The following is a 14,761-nucleotide window of genomic DNA, read 5'->3' on the forward strand; positions in this document are numbered from 1 at the left end:
TGTGTGTGTGTAGGAGGGGGTGTTAAAGAATTTAAATGGAATTGATATGTTTTAAAGACCCAGATGGTAACTGCAGATGAGTTCAGTTACTTCACATTTGCAAAATTTATTATAAAATGTATACATTGCTTATGATTTGCCTTTCAGAAAGTTAGATTGTATATCCTTCATCGAATGTATGCTAATACAAAACCTGTTATTCTAGCATATTTTAAATTTGTGAAAGCAGTATTTAAAGACTGTTCCTGATTTTGACCTTTGTTTTCCCATTAATGTTGGCTTTGCCCAGAATTCTTGAAATAAGAGGTTGAGAGGTATGTTTCTGAGATGACAATGGCCATTTTCAATTACATCTTTGACCATTTCAGCCACATTTCTGATGAATGCTATCTACAATTTGAAAAATAATAACACTGTTTTTATGCTGTTAGATTATTTATAATCTAAATGCATCAATACTTAGAATGTGTTCATGTCATTTTTAACTAAACACTTGCACTACTAAGAAGCTTCAGCCTTCATCTTTACTGACAGGACTGCCCCAGCAGTATCACACTCTACAAATTCTCACTTTTGTGGATAAAATTTTCCAGGCTATTTTTCACCTCCTGCTATCCACAGTCTGCTGCTGTCATGTCCTGTTTCTTTCCACCACAGAGAGTGCTCATTTGGATCATGATGTCCACAACTTGTCTGCTTGTTTTAGGTGAAATTGGACACCATTTATTTCCTGCCATGCATTAAGAGCTGTGAGTATAGACTGGCAAATATCTTCACTTCCTGTTTTACCTTTGCTTTATTGTTAAGTTCCATTTTCTCCTGACAGCATTTTAGAGTGTTCTGCTCCTTGGAGTAGTACCCTTATGCCAACCCCCCCTTTTTTTACCTGGGATTTTTTTTCTCGTTTTTCCAGTGAGAAGCTAGATGGTCCTAGCTTGTTTGGCTTATATGGAGTTTTTCTATCTACAGTAGAGTAAGGTTAATTCCTTAGTTCTTTTTTACTTGTTTATCCCCTCTCTTTCTTTTGATTGGTTCTTCTTTTGGCAATCTTTTCTGTTTTCCCAGTTTCCCTTTGTTTTTGCAAATTGGGACTAGAGCTGCTGTTGGTTGTTTGCAGTATGACCTCTCCACAAACTGGTGTGTGATCTTCTCCGCAGCATTCTTCATCCCAGTTTCCAGTGATGGTAGAGAGGTTCCTCACTCCATCATGTGCCTGCTTTTTTCCAGCTTAAGCACCCTGCTTTTCCAGGCTGGGACTTGGTAGAATTGGTCAGATTCGTCCTTCAGGTACAACAAACAAGTCTAATTTGATTTCTTCTCTGTTTCAGTACTTTTATAAGGTGTGCAGGTGGACCTTCATGAATATTTCTCTTTCTTCTGGCCCTTCTGCTTTACCTTGGTTTCAGCTTTCCTTGTGCCAGGATGTTTTGGCTTGTGCTCTCCTATTTCTAGTTAACCAGTGCTAGCTTCACTGGTATTTGGTTGGCTGGTGTTGGTTCTTCTCCTGTCAAGACCTCTTCCTGTTGCTCTATCTGATTTTTTTTTTTGTTTTTTACTCTAGCATTCTCTGACATTGACTTATTAATTGAAGCTTGTGCATTTGTCTGGTGCTGGACTTGATGGCCTTTGCAAACTGTGTATTGCCACTGCTAAGCTCTGGGTGTGCATTGGGCCCATGGTTGGCCCACCTAGCACTAGTCAGACTAATGTTTGGGTGCCTGCACTGGCCACCTGTCATTGATTACAGTGGGGGGGTTAGTTTACGGCCTTTCCTCGAACTCCAAAGTACCTTCAACTACTTCACCTCCCCAGGGATGAGTGCAGATGGCTTTCACCTTCTTGAAGTGACCATTCTGAGGAGTTTTTCTTGCTTACCTTGGATATACATTGGAGTATTTAATGCTTGGGACCTTCCACTCCTTGGTTTCTGGACATGGTGGTGGAACCAGTCTCTTGGTCTGACCACTTCCTGGTCCATTTAGTCCTGATTAACTCTATTGTAGTTCTCCAGCCTTGAAAGTGAAGATGATGTCTCCTGTTAATTGTATTAGTCCAGAACTTTTTTTTTAATCTACAATCCTTCTGTTCCTTCCTGAAGATGGTGGTGAGTCTCTGGATGTACTGGTTTTGGACTATAATAACTGCCAATGTAAGGTGTAGATTTTCCTGTCCCATTAAGGAGGTGTGAACCATGGAGTGCAAGAGATCTGTGACTTATGAAGGAAAGGTTGGAGCATCAGTGATGTCTGTGAAGTGATAAGCTTGGCTTAGAGGAACACTGTGTTGTTTATCATTCAGAGATCATTTGAAAGAAAGAGACATTTTTGTCCATGGAGATATCTATGGCCCCAATATGACTGACCACACTTTTCTGAGTGTTGGAGGGGTTGTGCAGTCCAGCCTACTCTTCCACACCAAGGACATTATTTACTTTAAAATGTGAATTTTGCTGCTTGATTCATCTCAGATAAGTTTGTTGCCATCAGATCTACAGTTCTGCCTCTGAACTCCATGGGCATTGCTTTAATGCAAGCCTGTACAGTTACTGCTCCTTGGATGGTGTTTGATAATCCTGATTATGTTGGGTTTATTACTACTGTCTGAACTCTGCACTTGACAACCTACAGATTGTATCTTTATCCATTTAGGTTTGTTGTGACTAATCCTGATGTTCTGGGACCAATAATTTTCCATATATCTGTAATGTCCCTGAAGTCTGTTTTTTTTTTTTGCATCTGCTTTGAAAGAGGCTATTGTCTCCCCCCCCCCTCAAAAAAACACTAAATAAAGTGCTTTTGGTAATTACTACCCAATCTCTAACCTTCTTATTTAGAAAAAGTTATTGAGAATCTTGTCTGTAAGTAGTTTCAGACTCCTGTTGTAGTAAATGGACTTGTGGACCCTTTTCATTCAGGATGTTGGACTCCTTGTAGTACAGATATTGCTCTTTTATAAGAGATGTTAATGACCTCATTATAGCTAGATGCTACTGGTACTACATTGTATTGGTCCTCCTGGATCGTTTGGCAGCTTTGATACCAGTTATAATGGAACATTGAAGATTCATAGGTTCATAGCTGTATACTAGGCTAATGACCACTAGGGCCTTTGTAAGCCTAGGTGTACAATCCAACCCATTTGTGTCCCTATGTATCATGGACATGTATTAGGAGGTGGTATGGTAGTTAGAAAATTTCTTGATATTATGGTTGTGTGTTAGTTTGGGCATTACTGTCTATCAGAAACATGGGGGCCAGACCTGTGGTGAATTTCTGATTTCCCATCCATTGGTCGGTGTTACACTTAAATATGCATGGATGGGGAGCCCGTTTCAGAGTACGGGGATCTTCTCGGACAAATATCTGTCTTATCAACATATCTTATTTGTGTCACAGACAAAATTTAAACCCTTGGATCTAATGGTTCTGATGCTGTATGTTTTGTAGATGTGCAAAAGGTCCAGTCAGAGCTGGATCCAAGGATGCCCTTCTATGCTAGGTATAGATTGCCTCACAGTAACCTGTAGAGACAGAGAAAAGAGAGAGGGCTTTAAGGTGATCCATATATGTCAATATGTTTATACCCTGGATTCTGCTAGTAAGGAACCTTTGTGGGCATTGCAACTGTTGGATATATCTGGTCAAGTGTATGCTGAACGAGGCATAAAACTCAATGATGGGTCTTATAAGGGCCGAATAAAGTGGCACTTTGACTTCCTTGGACCTGGATGTCATGCTCTTACTTGTATGTTGACTACCAGGTCAGCTCTTAAGGGTTCCTTATTAATGGAGTAATTAGTCTGTCCGGCAGTTTTCCCAAAAGGCACCAAGGTTTAATCTGTGACATTGGCACTAGTCAATTGTCTGTGTTAGACTCTCTTGTAAGATGTTTATGTCATGAGGGGAATCTATGACTGCTCCCAGTTTGCAGTCAGCTGTGAATTCGGTCAGCCAAAAGTTGTTGAAATTAACCTTTACCTCCGAGAAGTAAATGCCAAATAGGAGCAGTCTCAGAACTGAGCCCTGAGGTACCCCACTGGTGACTGGCCTCTTAGTGTAGGTGGTATTGCCAGTCCTGAATTCCTGGATCCTATTTGTATGCCAGATGGCAATCCAGCAAGTTATGTAGGGGTTCATGCCCACTTCTTTGAGGTTATCAAGTATAACTGAGTGGGGTATTGTTTCAAACACATTAGCCAGGTTCATGTAGGTGGTATGTACTGTTTTTCACTCATCCATTGCCTTGGTGACCTTCTCAAAGAAGTCCACCAGTTTTAGTAGGCATGACCTTCCCTTGACAAAGCCAAACTGGGTTGGACCCAGTGTCTGAAGGTTGCCTCTGCCTTTGTTGATCATTTTCGTGATAATTGGTTCCATGGTTTTGCATATTAGACTAGTCAAACTCATAGGTCTGTATCAGTTGATGGTCCACCCTTATGAAGTGAGATGACCGCAGCAATCCTCCATTCTTGTGGTACAGAGCCTGCTTTAGGCTGTAGTTGAAGAGTGACTCAAGTGGTTCTGATAGATCATATGTCAAGCTATGTAGAAGGCATCCGAGGATATTGTTGGGGCCCATTGAGGCTGTGTTTTTGGCCTTGGGGAGTGCTTCCAGGACCTGCTGCCTGTTAATAGTTGCAGGAGTTATGCTAGTAGGTGTTTCATGGGGAGAGGCAGGAGAGAGTAGGGATGAAGTTTGAGCTGAATTTGTCAGCCACCAAATTTGATATATTGCTCCATGAAGGTGGCGCCATTGACCACGAGTTCAGCACGCTAGTATGGGCTGCCTTTGATGTTTCGGACATAGCGGTAGAAGGCTTTGTGGTTGTCTTTAACCTATGAGGTTTTCTTGACCTCGTAATTGGACTTGTTGGACTTAATTAGTTTTCTTAGTTTCCTGTTTAGTTTAATTAAAGAGCTCCTATCATTATGGGAGTTGCTCTTCCTGATTTTAGCCATGACTTTGTTTTCCTTGTGTTGTATACCTTGTTAAGGCTATGATTCCATCAGTGTGGTTTGTTTTTAAGAGTTTGTATAGCAGCCGCTATACAGGTATTTACATTGTAGGGTCTCTATGAACAATTCTGCATAGCTTCCTGTGAACTCTGGGTTGGCAGATGTATTGCATTTTGACAAGCTATCTCTTGATAGGATGTAATTTGCTTTGGAATAGTTCCTAAGTGTTACAGGGTTTGCTGGGGTTACCTAGTTGATTTTTTTTTATTTCGCAGGAGACACCATTGTGGTTCAACCTTAACCGTGAGGATATGACTTTGTGGGGATGGGGAGGTAGTGGTCTCCTATGTCAGTGAGTACCAGCTTCAGTATGTTTGAACCTATGGTGGGTGTGCACACTATGGGCAGGATTCACGAAGGCTTGCACGGAGTCTAAGAGTAGTGTAAGACTCCATGCAGCCTTCGCGATCCAGGAACAGCCCTAAATTCCGTGTAAGAAACCAGCTAAAACGTCTCTTACACGGAGTGGGCATGGATATGCTAATCACCTCACTTGTAGCCGATAGGCATGCAAATGAGGTAGATTAGCGATCCAGGAAGCCCAAAGCAGCCCGTGTAAGAGCCGTTTTAGCTGCAGAAATGTACTCAGTTGACAACTGAGTACGTTTGCAAAACACAATGGAGCCATGTCAGCTCCAAATAAAGGGTGCATATGTGTCAGGCAGCATGCCAATGGCCAAATATGTGGCCATTGGCAAGGTACCCCAATACAAATATAAGAAATAATTTTTTTTTTTCGTCGATCGCCGATGTTTAAATGCAGCACAGCCCCGCGCAAACTGGCTGCGCTGTATAAAACATAAAAATGAAGGTTATAAACCCACAAATGTGGGTTTTATGCAATACATGGATTTACAATGCAGGGTCCAGCAGACCAAAAACAACATGGCCACCGTTTAGTGGTTGCTAAGGGGGGAAGCTGAGTCTAAGACATGTAACTAAGCATTAGTAGGCAATCTGATGTAAATGAGTGTTAGGATACTGAATTCCACTGTCACATAGCAAATGAGCACATTCTGAGTAGTGTAAGAGATACATAAGGGGGAGGAATAGAGTAGGAGATAGGTGACATCACAGGGGGGAATGGTAGAAAGAAATGCAGTTCATTGGAGGTCAGTGTTACATGACAGATGTCAGACACATATCATGGAAAGAGGAGTGCCACAACATAAGCATGGCAAAGTCAAGAAATGGAAGGTGTACACTGTTGCTTACACCAAAGTTTCTTGCTGGGCGTGCATGCACACGCAGGCGCCATGAAGTGCGAGTAGGGCAGTGTGCGCGCGTGTAAGGCAGACTGAGCATGTGGGAGCCTGTTGGCAGACTTGTAAGACTGTTTGCGCTGGTGTGCGCGCGTTTTAACCTGAATAAGCAGATTCTGAACCGTGTAAGCATGTGTGCGTGCTTGTAAGCCACTGTGAGCGTGTTTCTGCTGGTATGCGCGTTGCTCCCCCCTGAGGAAACAGAAAGGAAAAAGGAAGCAACAGAATTAGTAGGAAGCTAGCAGGGAATACTGCTGGAGCTAGCAGGTGAAAACAATTAGAAGCAGGCAATTACACAGGCAGAATAGTAGCTCAGCCAAGCACTTAAAACTCTGCAAACAGCAGTGCAGGATGTTTCTCTCAAGAGACACTGCAAGACAGGAGTAAGCTATTAGAAGTGAAAACTGAAAAAGCTGAACTCAGAGCAGAAATGCTAGGGGCTGCCATAGCTGTCATAAGGAGACATAGGCTACTTGCTGAGGGTGGTGACAATGCAAATGGTGCCAGACAACCCACAGTGAAGAGACGGAGAAGAGTGTACAGGCCCAGGGTCACCTACCACGGGTTACATGAGCTGGAGATAGTAGAGCGCTATAGAGTGGACAGAGACCTCCTGCAGCAAATTGTCGAGCTGTGCAGGCCACGCCTCACACACAGAACCAACAGAGGGGAACCCATCCCAGTGGAAACCAAGGTATGTGTTTGGTCTAAGAATACTAGCAACAGGTACCTTCCAGAAACCAACTGGTGATATGATGGGGATATCACAGGCATCAGCCTCCAGGGTACTGCACCAGTTCCTGGATGCCATGTCAGCACATGTCCGTGATCATGTATATTTCCCCAATGCCCGTGAGGTATTGGCCAGCAATATGCGTCTCTTCCAGCAAATAGCGGAATATCCTGAGGTAGCGGGTGCAATAGACTGCACGCATATACGCATCAAAGCACCAGCCGGTGAGCGGGGTAGGGCCTACATTAACTGCAAGGGCTTCCCTCCATCAACTGCCAGGTTGTGTGTGATGCCCAGGGCATAATAATGAATGTGTGTGCTGGCTGCCCTGGGAGCTACCATGATTCCCTTATCTGGCATTTGACGCAGCTGTACCAGACATTTGCCAATGAGGACATCCCACATGGACACCTAGAGGGGGATGCAGGTTATGCACTGGAGCCGTGGCTGATGACACCCATCAGAAACGCACACACACCTGAACAGGAATGCCATAATGAGGCACACGCACAAACACGTAATGTAATAGAGCATGTGTTTGGGCTGCTCAAGTCACTGTTCCGGTGTCTGGACACATCTGGTGGAGCCTTGCAGTACTCACCAACTACATGTACCCAAAGTCTCATGGTATGTGCTATGCTACATAATATGATCTTGCGAAAACAGCTGCATAGGGCCGTGCCAAGCAGCTCCCCACCATTGCCAAGGCCATCACAGGCAGAATGTGACTCGGAGGAGGAACAACCTGAGCCTGCCCCAGTAGGCAGAAGGAGGCGTGCCCAGTATGCCCTGGCCTTGGCAAAGAGGCAACGCATAGCACATACACTAGCTCAGTAGGAACCCTGGGAATGATACCTCTCTCTGACTCACTCATATAATAACAGGGATGCCTAAAATGACATAACCTGCTCTCAAACATGTACAGGGAGTGTAGTATGTGCATCCGACAGAGGCAGCCCTGCAGCACCACCTGAGGCACGAATGCCATGTGTTAAGCAATGTAACACCATGTAGTATATGCACACTTGATGACCCTGACTAACATCCTACCCTCACCAAGCATGATGCCACAATATGACGATGAGATGATCAATTGCAATAATTGGCTGAAGTATTGCAGTTAGTCAAAGGGGATCCAATGTGTGGCAGCCTGGGATGACATGCTGAACATGACATGATGCTCCACCTGCTAGGGTGGCGTGCACCTATCAGTCCAGGCGTTATGGATACTGGCAAAGGCTGCTGTTACCCACAGTGTGCCCTGAATAGGTAAGGCTCTAAACACAAACCCACCTCCATAGGTATCGCAAGGGATAACAACCTAGATGTAATGCTACCCAATGCCAGAAGTCTAAACAGCAAGATGCATGCAGTCTAAATTCCCCCAGTATGGAGAATGTTGATATCTGTCCTGTAATAGAAAACTGGGTCAAGGCTCACAACAGCACCGTAACACTACCAGGTTACACCTAATACTGTGCTGTACAGCCTCAAAACATGGAACAAGCTACAAAAGGAGGGTGACTAGCAATAATTGTCAAGGATAACCACACCCCCATGTTGGTACCACAACAAGAAGCAGCATGGACTAGCCATGGTCAAGTAACAGTGGCTAAAACTGCCTCCCAGTTTATAGCCTGCTACAGACTACCGTCCTAACACCAGGAACTGCACCTGGCCTATGTTGGAATACATGAATATATCAAGCCCTCCAAACCACATTATATTGTGTGACTGAAAATACCCAGACATAGACTGGGAGCATTATACTAGCTCCAACACTGTAGGACAAAAGTTCCTAGAATCCATAAACCAAAATGCCCAGGAACAATGTACCACTCCCACAAGAGGGGTAAGCATACTGGATGTGATAATCAGCAACATGGGTACTGGATGGCAAGATGAGAAGTGTATCCCTCACTGGTAAGACCAGACCATTGAGTAATCACACCGGATATACACATCCTGACCACAGTCCCTGGCTAGAAAACCACAGTGAAAAACATGTGTAAAGCAAAAGTTGCACTCCTCCAAACTGATGTGGAATCCATTAAAGGCCCTGTGCAGTTGCAAAATATGGGCCACACCTCAGAACCTGTTATACAGGCATTCCATAAACACTGCCAGGAATGCTTGGATTATGCAGTCCCAAATAAAACCAAGACACAATGCCATACATGCAGGCATCTGGCATGGTGGACTCCAGCCATTACCAAACCATGCAAGAGAATGGGGAAGCTACTACATGACAGAGCAAACATAAAAAAGGAAGTAATCACTGATCAGTAGTATGGCAATAAAATATGTCCACACATACAATCCACTAAGGCCAGCTACAACAAGTTGAATCTGTGAATCTTGAGGCAATGTTACACCTGCCCCAAGTACACAGACAACACTGAACTCCCCCCATGAAATACAAATATATGTGAGAGATGCAACCATTTATCCAAACCGGAGGCTGAGCTCCCTCAACTCAGTACTGTCAAAACTAGTCAGGAGGAGAAGGTAACCACACACACCACAAACCCAGTCCCACATAGACCTATCACAACTGCAAACCAAAGACATAAACACAGAAAAACATTCCCAGAGGCCCTAATTACAAACACACCACACCAACAGAGGCCTCCAAAGCAGACACCCAAGCAACCACAACCTCCAAACATAGCACATGCAACACATAGTACACAAAGCTGGTGTGCCAAACAGTCACAGGCCAGAAGGAGAAACAACATGCCTGATACAGTTGTAATAGGTGACTCCATAGACAAACACACTGCTGTCCTGCTCACCAGACTGAACAAGGGAAAGGGTACAGTAAGCTGCCTGTAGGCTGCTACAATACGCCACATAACACAAGTACGCAGGTCACCCCAAAGCAAGTAGAAATATGATGCAGTCATTGTCCATGCTGGCGTGAATGACTGGAGATGTACCTCCCTGGACTACATGAAAAGAGACATAGATGAGCTCTCCGATTATGTAGTCCAGGCCGGTATGACACTGACCATTTGCAGCATCCTACCCTCACCAAGAATGATGCCACAGTACAAACACAGAATGATCAGCTTTAACAAGTGGCACAAGTACTGGTGTCATTCCAAGGGGATCCAATGTCTGTCTGCTTGGGATGTCATGCTTGACGAGCCATGCTGCTGTTCCAGGGATGGCTTGCACCTGTTACCCTGGGCGTCTGGATATTGGATAAGGCTTTTGCCACCTCCATAGAGCCTTTCGTAGGCAAGGCTGAAAAGACTAACCCACCACCCTAGAAAACATAAGTGGAAAGAAACATAAGGGTAATGCTGACCAATGCCAGACATGTAAACCTCAATATGCATGCTCCTGAGGCCCTCCCCAGTATGGAGAACATTGTTGTCCGTGCAGTGACAGAAACCTGCAGCAAGCCTCCTGACAGCACACCAGCACTACCAGGTTATACCTCATATCATGCGTTATGGCCCCAAAACCTGGATCAAAACATGAAAGGAGGGGGAGTATCCATATTCAGCACAGACACCCATACGTCCAGGTAACTGACAATGCACGAAGCATCAGAGACCACCCATGTGCAACTAACCGTAGGCAAAACTGCTGTACAGTCTGTAGCATGCTACAGACCACACTCTCACACACAGGAACCCCACCCAGCCGTCCCGAAGACACTGGACAGTATGAATGTCCCACCAAATACCAAACAAGGTACTCACAAATTACCACATAGGTGGTAAACCATTATGTATGGAAGGAGTAATCAGGGACCTAGGGACACGTGGACAGTAACCTGTTATGTGACACTCACATTGCCAACGTGGCTAGGAAGACTGTCTATATTGGACACCATATCATGAAAGGATTCACATCTACGTCAACAGAGGTCATTGTGCCCCTATACTGTTCTCTTATCAGACCCATAATCTAGTACAATGCCTCATTTGGGATGTACCTTTCCTGACACCTGCAGCAGTTAGACCTCAAAGGTACCTCACCAAGAGGATAAAGGGTCTCAAATATATGTCATATGCTGCCTGGCTGTAGACACCCCAGCTGAATGCAGTCACATACTGCCTACACAGAAGCGTTGTATGCCTGTTGTACAAGGCCATGTCCAACGCAGGAGTAATGGGCATGCTCCACCCCAGAAAACCCAAAGCCATCGGAGCTGTGAGAGTGAGAGATGTCAACCTCAACACATAAATGAAATAGGATGTGCTGGAGAGACAGATACATAACCCTGAGGCTCCCTACACCCTGGAACAGAATCCCACTCCATGTTAGGCAGAGCCCCTCACTGACACTCTTCAACAGGAATCTTGCCAAGTGAATGGATGATCATAGAGGTACACTGGAGGTCTTCACTGTGTCACGTCCAGACAGAGGCACAGTAAAGTAAATCATAAATGGCCATAATATTCACATAGCAAGGGGTGGCGAAAGCCACACACACTCTGGCTAGGCTTATAAATGCCCTAGGGTGGATAGCCTAGTATAAACCTATGAACCTATGAAGATACAGTTTTTACAGGACACTAAGGATAATCACAAGGCTTTCTTAACTGATGGTAGGAACCTTGTTGGGAATTCACAGATAGGCTCTGAATCACTCAAATATTACAAACAACATACCAAACACACACACATATTGCCAACATCCAACCTGAGAGCTGCAGTGCAACCCCCCCCCCCCAGAATGCAAAATATCTATCCCAGCAGACTGCTGGCCCCCTGACATTGCAGATGCTGAGGTAACAGCCAGCATCTACAAAGCAAAACAGCAGCAATGGTATGAGATGGTGTCCTGGGCTGAGTCCAACATGGATTCCAAGAAGAATGGAATGCCAAATCACACTACTGCTCAATGTCAGCCTTACCACAGGTTATGTACCCAAAGCGCAGTGTACAACAACAGTGGTCCTTCTCAACAAAGGTGTTGCCTGAATGGATACTGCAAACTACCACCCCAGAATCCTGACAAGCTTGGTCTGCACAGCTATGGAAAGGATCAGCATGTACCGCAGACATAAAGATATTGGGGACCTACTGACTCCGGACCCTACCCAATGTGGCTTTCTTAAGTGCAGATCCTGCCCCTTAAACATGTTTGACTCATTTGAAACAGTCATTAAGGTCATTGATGAGGGAAATGTGGTCCACACAGCATAGCTGGACCTTGCAAAGGCTTCCATACAATACCCCACGTGTTCATTATAGATAAGCTCACCAGCTTAAATATAAACCCCTATGTCAGTAGAGGGGTTGCAAACCAGACCAAGGACAGAACTGACATGGTCAGACATGCTGCAGCCATCAAAAGGGACACATAGAAACAGACAACTGGTGCCATAGCCATGTTAGCAAGCTAATTGCAGAAAAGTGTGTAGTCAACTCCTGTAGATATACAGTAAGTGCCCACCAATTACCACATAGGTGTTAATCCATTAAGTACTTAACATGTAATGAGAGACCTGGAGACACAAGTTGATAGATATCCTGCATTGGACAAGCATGTGGCTGTAGTGGTTACAGAAACATACCATATACCCACCTAATCATGAAGGTTGTCAGATCTAGATAAGGGGAGGTCATTGTGGCTCTGCAGTCATCCTTCATCAGCGTTACAATTGACTACAATAGCCCTGTGGGATGTACCTCAGCAGACACCTCCATCAACTGTAAAGTCCCCAAAAGTACCTCACCAGGAGTATCAAAGAGCTTGAACAGATGCCATGTGTTGCCTGATTAAACAAACTGCAGCTCTACACACTGCCGTACTGCCCACCCAGAGGCAAGCTGTGCCTGATGTATAAAGCCATGTCCAAGCTGGAATCAATGAACATGCTTCACCTTGTACAATCTGAATGGCAGTGAGCTATGCACATGAGAGACCTGAACCCCAGCACTGACATACATAGGACAAGCTGTACTGAATGATCCATAACACAGAAGCCACCCCCACTCTTGAGTAAACTCCCAGTACAGGTTAGCCAGAGAGTCACTCATCGACTCTCCTCAAGAGGAATCTTGATGAGTGGATGGGAGATGGTAGGTTTACCCTGGGTATCACTGTTATGTCTCGGGTAGACGGAGGCACAGTATACTAACCATGACATATGTCATGGCAAACTCCACTTACAATGTGTGTCGAAGGACAAACACACTCTCCGACTAGCATTAGAAATGGCCTAGGGCACATCGCTAGTGTTTGCTAATGTACACCTATGTTGTGGAATACACTACCAATGTTGGACAAGCCTGGTTTAAATAGTTCATATCTGAATATAATGCAACATGGTCAGATGTGCACAACTGGCCCCTAACCAGGCTGTTGTGCTCACTATGAAAATGTAAAGCAGTGATAGGACTAAAGCCCAGGATACTGTCCATCACAGTGAAAGTACTGAACCAGTACACTATACAGTACTACAGTGTTAGGTCAGTATGAAAGGATGTTGACAACTGTATGCAAAATATCCCATGCAAACCCTGCAGGCACAGTATAATCCCTGTTGTGTTCAGACACAAAGCAGTTGGACAGTAACTACACAACATGACACACAACACACAACCATAAACGTGAGATATTGTTGAAGTTCACACTCATCCACAAATGTGGTGGGCTGCAGAGTTCAACATATGGAAAGCTCACACTGGGCATGCTCGCACACTTTGATAAATGAGACATATGTCAGACAACATGCCATGGAAAGCCTGAACTGGGCATGCTCACACACTTAGGCCAAATCTCAGTTTAGCAGTTGGCCACACATATCTGGTATTTGTACGTGTTATTCCAGGAACCGACCACATTACAGCAATCTGCCCAGTGCACACAGTTAAATGACTACAGAGACATACATGATATAGTGGATCCCTCTCATATTCAAACATCTTCCACAGATACACAAGTTGTTCATAGAAACAGGGAATGCTATGGAAATAAAGACCTGCAAACAGTCTATCAGCAACACATATTGTGCACCTGACAATTAAACATATGGGTGTAGAGGCCAACACTAGGCTGTTTGCCCTAGGGAATGACAGCTTAGCCAGAGTGTGCTTGGCGTCTGCCTCCCCAGTACAGTAGGCTACTGTGCCACTGTAAAGTAGGTCACATAAGGCACCGTGTGAGGCTAGTGTGCTGTGCCTCTGTCAAGCAGGGACACAGTGGAGATCCCAGGGGTTGAATTTGCTAAGCCACATCCATGTTGTTGGTGTGTGCTGGAAGAGGGTTGGTGAGGACCTCTAACAGTAAGTGGGCGTCAATAACAGACTGAGGGGAGCCTTATCTGCATTGTCTGGACAATTTCACTGTCAACACTTTGTCGTGATGATTATGAGGGATTGAAGTGTCGTGCCAGTACTGTTCAGAGATGTCCTCCCTCTGTGGGCTACTGCTCCGCAATGTATTGGCTCACCCTGTCTGTTGGACAGCCCATATATGGCTGGTGTACACCTGACAGGTGTCCTGTTGTGGAGCAGTCATGGGTATATTTGGGATAGCATGATCAATGCAAACCTTCCACATGCTCATAGAATGCAATTGTCAAGGATTATGCAGAGTGACCTGTATACTCCCCCAGCATGGGTCCTTTGAAGTCTTCCACCCCAGTCTTCACAAGTGTAAAGTCTGCTTTTGATAAATACACTTTGTTTACAGTGACAACCTTGCCTGGGGGTGGGGATGGGATATGGATGTCCAGGGAAAGGTGGGTATGGTCAGATATCAACAATGGTGGTCTACCTCTGGT

The 14,761-nt window shown here is 44.8% G+C and overlaps 1 protein-coding gene across 1 annotated transcript in view; it reads left to right on the forward strand.

The window, feature by feature from the left end:
* Positions 1–14,761, forward strand: part of UVSSA (UV stimulated scaffold protein A) — a 1,327,799-nt gene that overhangs the window by 685 nt on the left and 1,312,353 nt on the right. The window lies entirely within an intron of this gene.

The sequence above is a fragment of the Protopterus annectens genome, chromosome 2.part1 (assembly GCF_019279795.1).
Source record: "Protopterus annectens isolate FY-2018-M chromosome 2.part1, PAN1.0, whole genome shotgun sequence".
Classification (NCBI taxonomy): Eukaryota; Metazoa; Chordata; order Ceratodontiformes; family Protopteridae; genus Protopterus; species Protopterus annectens.